The sequence below is a fragment of the Danio aesculapii genome, chromosome 4 (assembly GCF_903798145.1).
Source record: "Danio aesculapii chromosome 4, fDanAes4.1, whole genome shotgun sequence".
NCBI lineage: Eukaryota > Metazoa > Chordata > Actinopteri > Cypriniformes > Danionidae > Danio > Danio aesculapii.
In genome coordinates, this window is record NC_079438.1 from 23,910,775 (window position 1) to 23,923,007 (window position 12,233).

At 33.9% G+C, this 12,233-nt stretch overlaps 1 long non-coding RNA gene across 1 annotated transcript; it reads right to left on the minus strand.

The window, feature by feature from the left end:
* Window positions 1-8,268: 8,268 nt before the first annotated feature.
* On the minus strand, window positions 8,269-9,450 carry LOC130222410 (uncharacterized). Its single transcript, XR_008836443.1, has 3 exons — window positions 9,388-9,450; window positions 8,995-9,095; window positions 8,269-8,657 (listed from the first exon to the last, which is right to left on the minus strand). It is a non-coding gene; the product is annotated as an uncharacterized LOC130222410 (long non-coding RNA).
* Between the last annotated feature and the right edge of the window lie 2,783 nt (window positions 9,451-12,233).

The following is a 12,233-nucleotide window of genomic DNA, read 5'->3' on the forward strand; positions in this document are numbered from 1 at the left end:
CCTTATAGAATACAAAACATTACTTCTGACATGTTTAGTCATCTGAATCGTTTTAGGCTACTTTTGTCTAGTTTTAGTCAAATTTCATATGATTTTAGACAACTGAATCTACTCTGGATTTAACAAATACACATTTTCTAAGAAATTGTTTTACTATCTATGCATTTTCTGTGGTCGTATAGCTATGCTTTGTAAAAAGTTTCATTTGGCCACATAAATCTGTCTGCGACTAGTGTCTACATCTTCCTGGCGACAGCCCGGGGAAGAAGACTACCGGTAAACAGTCTTTTTTAACGTGATGTCCGAAAGTAGGATGTGCTGTAAAATTACTGTTGTACATGAGGTTTTAATTTGATCTGTGATTCCGGTGTATCTGAATCCTTGTAGAGTTTGTCAGAACTGTAACCGTATTAGTTAAATTCACCCAGACACTCATTCAAATGTTTACTGTACACGTTGGGATTCTGAAGCAATACAAAAATATGTCACATATTCTTGGCTAATTCTGCCACATTTTACAGTAATGTTTATTAATGTACACTGACCCTGTAAACAAATAAACCAAACATAAGAGGTAAAATAACTCGAAAAAATCAAATGTATTCCTATAAAGCATTTAGATTACTTGCATTAAGTATATTGTATATGAAAGCAAGCTTAATCATGAACCATCAACAATACTTTTTCACAACGGAATTGAACACCGGAAGTGCACTAAAGCACCATGAGTAAAGACGGGGCCACCATTATGCAAAAGTGCCATCACACATGGCACAGACCAAGTACAATGTTAAGATGTCTAATCAAAGCAAGATTCTTAGTGCACATTTTATATAATCATTTCACTACACATGATTTGAAAAGAATAAAAAGATATGAGTTTACTGTAGTGTAGGTGTCACTGTAATAAAGTTTGAATATTTCTTCAAAATGTATCTTTTTCATGGAAAGTTTTTTTATTTTTTAGACGACAGTCTTGGCATTAGCTAAAAGTATTTATTTAATTTGTGTATTAATGACTTATTGGCTGAATATAAAAACTTACCTGTGTCTGTAACAAAAATGTCATCCAAGTAATTCGTCCAGAACCAATGGATGAAGTTGTGATGTGGAAGCCAAAAGCAGCAGAACAAAGTTTTAAGTCTATGCTATATCAGGCATACCCAAGTGAGATTGTATAAACATACAATTTCTTACAGATGTGTTTTTTTTTTTTTTTCATCTAGTGGACATTGGAAATTGGACTAAATTGGATTATATTCGTTAGTCATAAAAATCCTTTAGCGGTTACCGCCGTTAAAACTAGCACTCATGCTTTGGTGTTGGCAGCTTTATTAACAACAGTATTATCTGATGCTTCACTTAGAAAGCCATAACTGTGTATGTATGCTACATACATGGATGCTACAATCAAAAAACAACATCATAACATCTACACCACATTATTATAACAGGTCATAATGATGTTACACTAGCACAAAATATTTGTGGTTCATTTAACATGATTTATGTGTTCAAAACATGCACAAAAACATTTAAATCAAATAGAGATAATTAAATCCTATTTAATCCACATCATCTTTTCATGTTAAATGAACAAATATTTTAAGCAGGTTTAACATCTAGAGCTGTTAAAATAATGGAACCACTGTCCATTACTGAATCATGTTCAACCAAAGTGTTATTTTTTTATTATGATAAAAGGAACACGAAATAACATACATAAACTTGTGCAACAACTAGTACACTTAACGAATAACCAAGTTTAACAAAAGCAACATGATGAAAAAAAACTTGAAACATGAAATATACATGAATGATGAGCACACGTTTCCTCCTAGTCACACACACACAAATTACTCTCACATACACACACACTCTCTCACATACACTTTCCTTCTCTCTCTTTTCCACACACACAAACACACACAATTAGGCCATGCCAAATGTTTTGGCACAAGACATCCCAAATGCCATACCTTCCGAAAAGTCTTTGTACACCGTGCACATTGGCGATTTCAGGCTCACTGAGCAAGTGTTCGCTGTGGGAAGGTTTCGCCCAGACACTGGTTCACTGAACGTAATGGTTGGATTTTCGGGAAACCCTGCAAGTGGAATATTCGATGCTCCACTGGCAAAGATTAAGTTGTCCTCAAGCTTAAGGTTGTCAATATTTCCTTCTGCAATAAAAAAAAAATTAAATAGAAATGCAACAATGTACATTATTATTTCATTTAATGTCCTTTTAGAAAAACCTGATGACTAATGTTCTAATAACAATTTCTAATAACATCTTAACTGCGCTATGCTATTTGTCGAGAACTGAAGGGCTCTAATTACAGATTGCCCATTTTTGGCATGAACGATCAATTTCCAACTTTGTCAATTAAAAAAAACTATAGAAATGAGAAGAGCAGCAGATATAGTAGTCCGAATAAAAGGCCATTATATTCAAACAAATTAGGTTCAAGTAACATTACCAAATTTACATAAAAAAAAGGACACCAAAATCTGCTGCTCTGTCAAATTTGCATTATCTGCAAAACTGAAAATGCATCACAGAAATGGATTTGCTCTTGAAGACAGGCTAAATAAGTACATATCTCACTTTGCAGACAACACAAATTAGTTTGAGACACAAAACACAGTATACACTTTCACACTCTTTCTATCAAAATATTTCTAAATTAACCCATGAGCGCATTGGTAAACACTTGCATGCTGCATCTTTGTAATGCACACCAGCATATCAACCGTCATCAAAGTCCTTACTGTATTTAACATTTCACTTTCATTTTTTACAATTTGTCAGACTTTTGGTAATGTTTTAATGTATGCTGTACAGGCTGCAGTTTTTTTTCTGTCTGTCTTTCCAGGCCTTTCAGACACATCTATTTGTCTGAAAGTAAGTACTTTATGATCTGTTTGAACTCAGATATTATAAACTAATTTTAGTCTATAAGAGTACTAGAGTTTGGATTCATTCCGCTAAATCCATGAAATGGATGCGTCATGAAAGTGACATCCAAAATGTGTACTGTTGGCATGCCTCCATGTAGATCAGGAGTGCTGAGTACTCTGTTCTTGGAAATCTATCTTCCAGAAGAGTTCAGTTTAAACACAACTAAACCAATTAATTAGGACCTGACCAGTACCTGATAATTACACACTGGTGTGTTTGTTATGGTTGCAACTGAATTTTGTAGCAAGGTACATCTCTAGGAACAGGGTTGAGCTCCCTTGATGTAGACGGTTAGAACAGAAACAAAGCACAAAGCGTCACTATCTGAAGGCCACGTCCACCAGGGAAAAACTATTTTAAATGGCTTCATTAACATTGCATTGTGGGAAGCTGCCCCTGTCATTTTTGACAAATAACAACAAAAAGAACAAGGTCTAAAAAACTGTTATGTGACCATTTGGACAGTACACAAGTTAAAGATCTAACAAAGGTTTTTATAAGCTGTTGACCACTCAAAATAACTATTTAAAGACAAGAGCAGGGAGCAGCATCTACTAATAAAGAAGTACCATTACACCTGCTAGAATACAATGTAATTGGCGACAGAATTTTTTCAGAATTTCAGCAGTGGATATATAGACAAACTAACTTTCTTTACGTTACCTGCACTTTTTGCTGGACAAATGATGGAAGTTAAATGGCTTCTTCAGCTGTTGCTTTATGTCTATCTCTTAGATCCATATTTGTCAGCCATAAACAGCTGGCTTTTGCAGTTCTGATGCTTTGAAAAACTTAGTTCTGGGTCTTTTGGGTTTTACCCTATACACCATGTCACACGGCAGCTTTTGGCCATTTTTCTGTTATTAGTAGTAATAAAATGGCAGAGATGCTGCTTCCCGCAAGAGAAAGTCAGTGGAGCGGTTTGGATTGCACCCACCCTAAACCAGTGTGGGCATGGCCTAAATGTGCCTTGTCTTTATACACAGACCCTTTGTTTGTCACTTTTAAAACACTCAATTACATAAATTGTGAACATTTAACTTACCCTCTACTTCCAAAAGCCAATCTCTCCAGAATGCAAGAGTTCTGTTTTCAGACCTTCCCCTATTGCTTCCAGCAGGTGATAAAATTGGTGTGAATAGGTTCACAAGGTCTGTTGATGTTAGAAGTGCAGTGGATGCAGTGAAGACTCCGTGAAACATTTTTGGATTGGCCACAATCTCATCAAGTAGCCCCAATGTCATTAGACCTTCCTTTAGCATACAGTGCAAGGCAACGCAAAAATCAATGATTAAAAATTTCTACATTTCTCTGGTTTTAAACATTACATTAAATAAAATATTCAAACTTACTGTGAAAGAGCCAGTGAAAGTCTGTCATGAAGATAAAACTGCAGTGCAATCTGTGTGACCGTATCCCGCTCTTCTAAATTGTTGATGTAATTGAAGGCCCCCATTACACCTAGGGTGTTAGCACAGGCAGAAATTGCTGCCCTTGCTTCCTCCACAGATCCTGCTTTGTCAATCTATTAAAAAAAAAAATCCCCGCCCCTCCAAAAAAGGCTTAATACAAATTGCAAACACAACTTGTAAGAAGCATTGTTTTCTACTAAGAAAAATAAAGTAAAATAAACTTTTCACTGAATATTCTTTATTGATTCTTAAATGAACTACCATTTAAATTACAGGTCATGTTGGCTACCAATTTGCAGTTGCACTGAATTCAGTTGCTTTGTTTGTGCACAGAGGTGCTTTAAAGTACCAAGTGGTTTCCATTTATATTTTACAGCATCAGAAGTTACTGTACCTGTACCTTGTATACTTTCAAAGTCAAAATCCAGCTGTGCTTAAGAGCAACCAGAAACTGTTTTAATTCACTTACTCTTTGTACAAAATATCAAACTAAAAGAGAAAAACTAAGTTTTAAGTAAAGCCTTATTTACCTGGTCACAGTGGACAATACACAAAATTTATTGTTTTTAAAGAAATATTTTTCATGAAAATTAAAAAAAATACACATCTTATATCACAGTCCAAACGAAAATAATACTGTTAAATAGTGTATAGTTACGAGTGTTTTGTTGTTTTCTATCTGAATAAGTTGAGCATGTTAAATGCATGTACATCTGTGTTTTGCCTGGTTTCATTAAACAAGGAGCTAACATGAATAGCGATAAACATTTTAAAGGGATGTTTCAAAGTAATGATGGATGATGTCCATACAAATGGCTCAGCAGATTTGAAGTGCCAGCAACTTTCTTACATGTTCTGCAGAACAGTTGACCATCTTCGATGATGTTTCCCTCAGCACTTTTATAAAAGCCAAAATAAGAATATGCCTCCGATTTCATTCTTTTATCAAAATCTCTCTAGCATTACCTTCTTTTGCCATCTCTCCTTTCCATTGTTTAAACAATGATGTGCATGCGTCATCAAGAAAAAAAAAGCTCAATTGTTTTTGTTGGTAAAAAAGATTATATTCATGTGTTCCATAAATAAAAAAATTGTATAGATTATTTGTTAAACAAATCTGTATAACATTTATAGATTTGTTTCCACAGATCTGCGCAAACTTTCTTTTACGATATTAATCACATATTAAACAAAATTTGACAGCACTTTGTGTATTGATAAAAAAAACGGTAAATTTAGTCTCAAAATAAAAAACACAATGATCCAGTCAATGCAGTGTGTTTAGCAATGGTATTTGTGTCTTATGTTTTTAATCAGTGAGGTTCTAAGCCTTGTGAGTCAAAAAATGTACAGGTTCTAACCAGATTTACCAAGCCAGCCATGACTTACAAATCTTACAAGTCTATCGTTAAATTTATCCCTCCAGACAGCAATTTTCTTTGCAATCTCTTTCTCACACGTAAAGAAACCTTAAATGAAATAATGAACAGGATGTTGTAAAAAAATGTATTGGACTAAAATTACTGACACTATTAATTCTTTGGTATCGTATAAAAAACAGGTTTATAACAAATGAGTGTTTGAGCTGTATTTTTGTTTTAAAAAAATACAAACATTTTAAATGCCTTATGAAAACCATAAACATCTGAAATGTTTTTAGACACATACATTGTACTCCTGGAGGTCCTCCTCTTTTTCATTTAAATACACTAAGCTGGGAAGGACAACATCACTTGTCTAATACTTGACTTGATGCGAGTTTTGATAATACAAAAGTGTAGAAATTAGTCATACTGCATAATAATTACAACAAAAACAATAATTCACATAATAATACACATGATATTATCAAAATACCTGTCATTTTAAATATATTTTAAAATATTCTACAAATTGTATATTGCATTTTATATTTAAACCATAAATTATAAGACTAAACAATAGAATAACATATTAGTTGAAGCTGCCCGCATTTATGCAGTAATAAATTGTTGATTACTGTTTATATTGAAATTAGCCTACATCTTGATATACACCAATTAACAACAATGCATTGTAATATTACAACACCCAAAAAATTTATTTTGCCTTTTTTACTTTGAATTCTCATGGTCAAAATGCAGATTTCTGTATCATTCTGAAAGTGATAGATTTAAATGGAACACAATTTAATCTGTTTTAAATAATTTATATATTTTTGTCGTTTTTATGTTTTTTACTTGCTTCTTTTAGGCTACTCTTGTTTATGTAAAGCACTTTAAATGACTATTTTTAAAGTTGTATTATTAAAATAAACTTGTCTTGCCTTGAAAGCTGCATAACAAAGCCTTAAAGTAGACTAGAAAATGATCCTTTAATGAGTGTAGACACTCATTTGTTGACACATTATAAGCCATTTCTGTCACGATTGCAGGTTTGTGCGCTTTCCGGAGCGTCTGTTTTGTCACGTGGGTTTGTTTTGTTTTGGTTGTCTACGTGTATTTGTTATGGTCACGTGTCATGCCGATACTCAGCTGTTTTGATTAGCTCGACAGCTGAGGTTCATTTGTGGGTCTATATCTGGGCAACAGTTCTATGTTTCCTTGTCAGTTCGTTGTGTTTGCTCATGTATGTATGTCTGTCTGTCTGTGCTCAGGACTGTAAGGAGTGTCTGCTGGACCTGATTATCGTCTGTCTGTCTCCCGGTTGCTACCACCCTTACCCCTCGTTCTCCCACTCATTTTTCCCTGTCCTGTCTGGTTATTTTGACTGTGTCAAATAAACTTTTTACTTGCATCTTTGGATATTTCCCCCGTATCTTATTTTCGTAACAATTTCAAGACATAATTTGCTCGTGTATAATTTATGTATACAGCGATCTCAGGTGGTTAAGAACATGAAATTGACCTTCACATATATCCAATGCAGCTAAACCATAAGCCTGGCTTAACTGGCCCTATTATGTTATGTTTCTTCATTATCATGTGTTATAAAATATTCCTGCAATTTAATAGGCTACTAATTTGGTAACACTTTATAATAATAACTACACACTAATTAGCTATTAAGCATCAGCAAATAGAGTTTATCATTTAAGCATTAACTTTACATGAATGGACATTATAAGCAGTTTAAACTACAAATACCGTATAACGTAAAAACACATGTATAATATGCTTAATAATTTCATACTTTGTTAATGATTTCATTTTTTAACACTAAATGATGTATTGCATTGTTTACAAACTAGCCATTAAAGAGAAGTTGGGTGTTTTTTATAATCAATCACAACTTTTTGGATTAATAAACTATGATATGAACATAGATATTGTTTTCAGGCATTAAGTAATGCTTTATTTGGTAAAGCTTTATTTGGACACGCGATGTGAGGCGGCGTGCTTAGGAGACGTCCCAGCAAACATTTGGACGTCCGATTACCGTTGAAAAGACGTCCCTCCATCACGTCGCGTCCTGGTTGAAAAGTAGTGCCAAAATGAAAATCCAACCGACGTCTTTTACGTCTTCTGTCCGTGAATCGCACGTCTTTTCTACACGGTCTCTGCATGTCAAAATATGTCATCATCTAGACGTTAATATGCGTCTCTACGTAATTTAGATGTCATATTCACTTAAACTTGCATACAAACTAGACTAGTTTATACAGTTATAAGCAATTAGTAAGGTTCTTACAAGATAAATTTATTCCAGTCGGATCCAACGTGTTTATAACGTCATTATCACATGTAAATATAACAAACACCTTTGTAAGAAATTTTTTTGTGCAAATCCCATGCAAACAGTACTGTAAACGACAAGCATAAAAAATATATAAAACCGTCATAAAACAATAAAAACTGTACTTTTTATATTGTGCAAAAACAATGCAACAGTATTGTTTTAACAAACACCATTAACAGAAGAATTAAGTGTGTATATATACATATATGCATGCGTGTATATGTGTATTTTATATATATGAATGATGTCCCTCAAGGGGGTCAAATTGAACATCTATGAACTTGTTTTCTACAAGAAAAAAAAAAGAAAAACAACTTGTGATCTTCACATTGATTAGTTACCTAAGGTTCGATCATGTTTCTTTGATTAATTACAGGTTCTCCAAGTTACAGACTTTTTGTCTAACTCTGCATGCGTGTGTGCGTGCGCATGTATGTGTGCGCGCGTGCATGTTTATTTTTTATATCCCTCCCCTCCGGCTCTTCCAGGTGCATGCTTCAGATGCTCTGCCATTGCTGCATCGATTTGTACATCTGTGGCATCAGGGTTCCACCTTTTCACTGCATCTGAGAGATGAGAACATAATTTCGTATTGTTCTAGAACTTAAAATACAATGAAATAATATGTTCATTTCATTATGCATTTAAAGATAACTGTATTACATGCAATTGAAAAAAAAAACAATTGTGTTAAGACTGTCATAAATATGTGGATTGCTGTAAAGTTAGCAATCTGCCTTCTTTTAAATAGTATTGTACCTACAGGAGGACTCTTAATGTGCAAGTGTGTGGCAATAAACATGACATTTATATTAAAAGATTGGCAGTTATTAATAAAATATGCAATGAACAAAGTGTACCAATAAAAACACAAAAACACCAGGACCATGTTTTGAAAGGGACCTTGCAAAATTTGATATAGACCAGTCGATTTGAAAGACCTTTTCTCCAAGTGTCCGCCTCCCTTCATATTAAACTTTGCCATTAAGGCATTTGACATAACCCTGTAAAAAAAAAAAAAAAAATTCTTAATTATTCATATATCAGGGTTTGTGGAGGTTGCACAGAGTTAAATTTAAGACTAAGACATTTGCTGAATCAATGTAATGGTTTATTATAATGTTTTCTTCTTTCTGTTTTCATCAGCACATTAAAGGCACATCCATAAGAAAACATACAATGTGTAAGAGCTTAAATGTATTGGCTGGATTTACTGTTGGGAGAAATGCGTTTTCCCAAAACAGTATGCAGCAATACACAGAGCAAAAAACTAAACTAAACAAAAAAAAAACCTACTTGTTTAAGAGTTTGTTCACACAGTCTCTCACTGAACATCCTCCAACCCTGGACAGCTGCTGTATCCAAAATGTAATACCATTATACAAATAAAATGATTAAAACACAACTGCTACCTCTCAATAGACAGAAACAAACCAAATAACTGAAAATAAGAGAAAGACAGGCTATACTGACATAAACATTTATTGTTGCATTTAGAACTTACGTAGAGCCACTTTGTCTCATCATTTAATGATTCTTCAAACAACTGAAGTTCTACTTCTGACTCTTTTTTTTCATTGATGAAGATGACTTTCCAGGGTCAACAATGGCAGTTAATCTTTTGATGTCATCTTTCAGCTCATAAATTAATCCAAAAAGTTTCCTTTGGAATTCTGAAAGAGATTAATAGAAACTACACAGTATAGTTAGCCTGAACATAAGATCAATAGAAGCAATCTACATAATTCAAAGACACCAAGCAAAAACAATGGTATGAAATGACCAGGGGCGTAGCAACCGGGGGGATACGTCCCCCTCACTTTTAGAGACAGATCATTTAGAAACATCTTATTAATAATTATATAAATGTATGATATCATACAGCCATCCCCCCACTTTTAAAATGTCAGCTACGCCCCTGGAAATGACAGCAAACTAAAGCTGACAACAAAAACTTGAAACAAATAATTGTTTAAAAACACAATTTCTGCTTTTATACAATTTGTCAGAGTTCACTGAAAAAATTGTTTCTTACTTTCAGTTGAGAGGGGGTATGCACTTTTTGAGGCTCTGGTGCCACTGTCGCCTGTTTCACATTTAACAAAATTGAATATGTAAATTCTATTTTGGAGAGGACAACCCAATTGCTGTAACAAATATTAATTAACATACCATCACCTCTGTGTGCTCTCCCAAGTGGACCTGTAAATAAATGAAAAATGTAATAAATTCTTTTACAGGTGGGATCAACAACTCAGCATTGTATAACTAAGCAATGATAGACGCGGTATTTGTAACTGTGGGAATTAAGTTTGCCTGAAAATTAAGTATTCATTCTTTTTATAGCCCTAAAGCTTATAAATAAGATCCACTTGAAAGTTTACTTACCCTGAGGTGTCTCACGGGAATGGGACAAACTGTCGTTAGTTACAGGAGACAAAACTAGACATTACAAAATAGAGAAAACCATCATGTAAAATTTAAGGTACAAAAGAACACCATAATGAGCAACAAACACAAAAACTTTATGCAAAAGAATAATAAATAATAATAATAATAATAATAATAAAAACCATGCAAACAAAAACGCATGCCTCTTTCAGTTCTGCCAATTGGCCTGGAGAAAGACTACTGAATTCTCCGTCTAACTAGGTGAGTAGACGACCCTTAAAGACAAATCAAATCAATAAATGTAATTAGATTATGTCAAATTCACCACACAAAAAAAAAAAAGTTCACAGGAGTAATGTAAAAGCTGAACAGAAAACTATGTAAATATGTTCCACATCCCAATAAAGGATAATACTTTAAGCACATACTCTTAGGTCATAACAAACTATAAGCCAAGAAACAGTTTAGTTATTAATAGTGTAGTTATTATTAGATCATCAGTGGAAAACATAATAAAATTATAACAGTCCAGTGTATTGAAAGGAATTCTAAGAAAAAAAAAATGCAAAGATATCAATTATAATAAGATTAAAAAAAAAAAAAAATTAACATGACAAAGTCTTCACATTTTGACTAGATACACTTAAAGGAAAAACTGTTTCTCAATATTACCTCGAGTGTGTGAAGCTGAGGCTACTTGTGAGACTTTATGTTGTCTCCTCTGTGATACGTGCGGCTTATCATAGAGGGTTTCGTCTTCTGCATAAAAACCAAACATACACACAAATAAATATATATATGAACAATAAATATATATAAACATGATACTAATTCTTTACATTCTGCAGATACTTAATAAATAAAACAGTTTCTCATTATTACCTCGAGTCTGTGAAGCTGAAGCCACATGTGAGACCCCATGTCTCCTCTCTGATACTTGCCGTTTTCCATAGTGTCCCAGGTAGCAAAGAATTCTGGCCCAGATTTGGCACAAATCTGGCACATCAGGCATTCATCCGGCACTGGCATACAGCATGTGGGCCAAACATGGCCCAGGTTTGGCAGAGGTGGCACCGTCTTGAAGGCGGCAGACAAGACATGGGCCAGATGTCAAATGTAGTATTTGGCCCAGATGTTCAAAACTGATCTGTGGCCCACATAAGTTTGGCCTTTCTGGAACCACATTTAAAATACATAAAAATATTTTTTCGAGTAAAAAAATATTTCAATACACAGTCATTCCATCTTCCGCTTGCATCTTCTAATGCCTTCACTTTAATCTAGGAAACAATCAAGATTGAATTATTTGAATTAATCTATTCTCTCTTGTATGTTGCAACTAAATTTACCCTACATTACATATTTTTTATTATTCAAATTATTATTTTGCTAATTATATTATTATTAACCAATGATGATATACCAGAATATACAGACGGGAGTGTTAAAATGTTAAGTCAATTGTTTTTGTGCTGCTTGTCTCATGCACAAACACCAGAAAAAAATTCAAAAATCCAAATTTACCAATCAGGTTGCTTTGAGAAAAAGCGCGCCCGTAGCGCGCCTAATGCGCAATGCTTTATGGGTTTATCAATAGGATATTGCAGTCGTGACCATTGATCGTGACTCTCGGTTTTCTGTTCAATTTTCAAATATATTTTTTTCCAGTGAACGGTGTGTAACGTCAGTCTGCTGATTTAGCTAGCTTGGTTAATTTTAACCGCGATTAAAAAATAACGAAACAAAACTTC